The sequence below is a fragment of the Ananas comosus genome, linkage group 22 (genome assembly GCF_001540865.1).
Source record: "Ananas comosus cultivar F153 linkage group 22, ASM154086v1, whole genome shotgun sequence".
In the NCBI taxonomy this organism is placed as follows: domain Eukaryota; kingdom Viridiplantae; phylum Streptophyta; class Magnoliopsida; order Poales; family Bromeliaceae; genus Ananas; species Ananas comosus.
This window is the reverse complement of record NC_033642.1, coordinates 1,053,664-1,057,641: the sequence shown is the minus strand read 5'-3', so window position 1 is coordinate 1,057,641 and position 3,978 is coordinate 1,053,664. Positions and strand designations below refer to the sequence as shown.

At 35.2% G+C, this 3,978-nt stretch overlaps 1 long non-coding RNA gene across 1 annotated transcript; it reads right to left on the bottom strand.

The window, feature by feature from the left end:
- LOC109727077 lies at nucleotides 635–3,852 on the bottom strand. The gene is made up of 2 exons (XR_002220720.1): nucleotides 1,582–3,852; nucleotides 635–1,011 (listed from the first exon to the last, which is right to left on the bottom strand). It is a non-coding gene; the product is annotated as an uncharacterized LOC109727077 (long non-coding RNA).

The following is a 3,978-nucleotide window of genomic DNA, read 5'->3' as shown; positions in this document are numbered from 1 at the left end:
TATTGACGCTTTCTCTGCCTCAACACCTACAACTGCCGCGGCAATTATATAGATCTTTCTACTTCTGGAAGCAGAAACAAAATTGACCACTATCCGAGTAACAGTAGTCAACTAAAGTCAAGATTGGCTTTTAATTATCGCATATTTGTCCAAACAAATAAATTATTTAGTGCATGAAAAAAAAGAAAAAGGAAAAGGTAAATTTTAAATTGGTTTAGGCGCTAATTTACTCAAAAAAAACTAAACAACCGACTCATACATGTAGAAAATTTTCCGGGACCCATCATATACTATATAAAGCAACTCAGTGCAGTAAGGAGAAAAATCTATTATTCATAGACGAATGAAAATGCAAAATTCTGAAGTGTAACACACAATGAAATGTCACTTTATCGGCAAGTATTTTAACAGATTGCTAAGCCCCAAATTTTTGGTGGGTAGAAATATACATAACTTATCTAAATTATGAATCATTTTTAATTGACTATCTAATTTTTTAAAATTTTAATTATACTATCTAATTTTTTAATTTATTTGATTTGAATCAGTCAATAATATTTTTAATGAAGGCTGAGGAAAAGACTGTCACACCCCGGATTACTCGTTCCCTGCACACGCCGACAAATCCGCCGTATACAAAAAAATTTTCCTATATATGAAGCGATAGCTGTTCCTATAATCATACAATACTACAACTAGTAGTATAGAGCTGCTAAAAAAAATGAGATATATAAAACTGAAGTTCACTTTACATACAAACATCCAGGTATACAAACAGCTCGCCCAGCGAGGTACAGCAATAGTATGTATACGAACTGAAAAACTACAACAACCTGTAACTGGTACTCCACTAGCTCTGGCTCGTCTGGTAGGGCTCTAACTCGCGACGCACTTACCACGATCAAGATCAGCAGCAGCAGCAGCAGCCGCAGACGACGGCTTTACAAAACAAACGGTAACAACTGGGCGTGAGAACTACTACAAAAAAAGTAGTTCTCAGTGGGTACCACCCTAAAAAATCATCGGTTCAGCCACCAAATCTACAGAAGTAAGCAGGAATAGTAGAAAAAGCTGGAATAAATCTACAGCTAAATGTCACTACACTATCATACTCTAACATTAGCCATCTGTAGTAAATGTCAATCCTGACCCAATCTCACTAGGGACTATAAACATATCCGCCCCAGGGACTGTAAACACACCTGTCCCGCCTGTCGAAACTAAAGCTACCTCCACACTAAGCAATCCTTGGAGAGCAAGTCCAACCAGGATACTACGACACCAACGCAAACGCACAAAACCCGACTTCTGAGTGGCACTCGTGGGCGCTACCCAATCGAGTATACAAGCGTGTCTGATAGTGTAAACATATGACAGTGTAGAATCGCCGGTTTTCTCCTAAGTCAAATCCACGTCCAACATGTATAAATTGTCTAAAATTATTACTTTATGCTCCAAACTCAGATTCCACATATAAACATGCCAATCACAAATTCGAGCTAAAATAAACAAGATATACGAAGACCTAAAAATACACGCTGTCAACTAGGCTTAGGAGTAGAAACCCGATGATTAACCCACCTCGAACGCTAATCCAACAACGGCGAGAAGTCGATAGGAGAAGAAATCCCGCGCTCGCCCGGCCTCCAACGGCGCTTACCACGACGCACGTAGGCTCAAACGGCTCGCTGGCGCGAAGTCGACGTCGATCCCAACCCCAACCGAAGTCTTCACCCAACTCACGTTCAAAGTCTAGAGAAAGAGAAAAGAAAGAAAAAAAAAAAAAATTAGCAACCCTCCAAAGCTCCTCCACTGCCTGCCACCTCTAATTAAGGCGGTAGAATTGATAAAAATTGGCAAAAGACCAAAAGGCCCTTTTACCAACTCCCTATTCTACCTAGGATACTACAAAGATACAGCAATATATTTGATTTGAATCAGTCAATAATAATTTTACACACCAATCATTCAATAATTGGGCTATAGAAATAGGCCGATGGTTGAGGGAAAGACACAGCAATATCCAGTACAACGGTTGGCAGCAATCTGGTGGGTAGTTTGGACGGAGCGCAACAAGATCGTCTTCAATGAGGACACTCCGGACGCTAACCGTGCAATTGGGCGGATAGTTGCGCTAACGAAGACTTGGACCGAGGCAATTGTCCCGTAACCGTTCTTTAATATCTCGAGTCGAGCTTTCGTTTACTTATCTATACTGCTTTTATAGTTCTTTTGTTGTTGTTTACTTATCTATACTGCATTTATTATTTTGTTGTTTTCCGGTTTCGGTAGGGGGCCTTAGCTGTCTCCATTATGTACGCTAAATTCATTTCGCTTAATGAATGAAGCAGGTAGCTTGCTACCTCTTTCTCAAAAAAAAGCAATATCCAGTACAACTCTTGAAGAATACTATTTTTTGGAGTTACAAGAAGTAAGTTGTCAACAATTAAAAGCTAATTGAAAGGTTAAGAGTTATAGGAATGAAAATACATAAATTATGAGATTTGGAAATTGAAATGGTATAGGTTATAGAAGGTCACCAGGAATGTATAGAATATGAAAGGATGTAACTCCTTGAGACAAATAGTGGTCGATGACTAAAAATTAATTTTACTAATAAAGTGTTCCAACAGATATTAATGCAGTTTGTTTTTGTTTCAGCTTCAAAGCTTCAGATTGAAGCAGCAAGGTACTAACTTGTAGTTTTCTATTTTTGTTTCACCATAATGAACTGTTGGTAAACACGCCGGATAATAAAGTGATGGTAATTAATTTTGCAAACTATGTGGCATATTTTATTATTTTCTAATCTGTATTTTATCACTCTATGATTTGCATAAAGTATCACTTTTCTACTCTTTTTAACAATAGTTCTTTATGGCAAAATAAAAATAAAATCACAAGATAATTAAATGTAGTTTTTTGAATTTACAGCTTGGTAAAAGAAAATTGCGCTAGATCACACTGGTCAAATTGAAGATTATCCTGAAAAAAATAAAAAAATTATTTGTAAGTGTTTATTTTTATTTTTGTTATCAAACAAACATCTTGGATATGAGGATTGTAAGCAATCTACATTCATTCCTACACTAATTTATGTAGAAATTTTATTTAACAAAACAAAAATCTTACAATAAGGCTACACAATGCCCTCCTGTTCTATTAATTTGTTTATTCTTTTCCTATAATTGGTCGTCTATATGTTGGGAATTCAGTACTCGTTCTGATACTTGATTTTGGGCTCTGATATCGACTGTTATAAATCCGGTACTCGCTTTGGTACCGATTGTTAGGATTCTACAACGAAAGCATCAAATCAGGTTTTTATTGTAAATCCATCACCTCGGCAAAAACTGATACAACACGAAGAGAAAAAAAAAATTATGAAAAATACGAACGAAATAAAATTTACTAATTAAGAGAATAATTATATCCGATTTATCTTCTACCTATAGTAATTTCAATATAAACCCTCTTTTTCAATCTTTCTCATTTCTCTATCATCTTCTACCTAGAAGACTATTCTATTATGCACCTGTTTTTCCGAAAAATGAATAAGGGATAAAACGAAAATAAAATAAAATAAAATGAAATATAAGTAAGTAAATTAAAAAAAGCAAGCTATTTATTAATGCTTAAAAGAATCAAAGATTAAAGGATTCATGCTTCCCAGATACCTACATGTATCCGATTAATTACGCCCTCTCGTTACATTCGGATAAGCTGGTCATGATTAGAATATCCCTCTTCTAATTAGTTAGATGAGAATGCAAAGCAAAGTAGTTGAATTGAGAACTTAACTTAGTTGGGAGATATATATAATCAAAATATGAAGCAACAAAAATTGAAATATAAGACTAAATTTTCTATTTATTTAGGTGCATTATAATGGGTATTATCGACTTTGAGACCGACATTAATTATCCTTCTCTTCACACACACACACACACATATATATATATATATATATATATATAT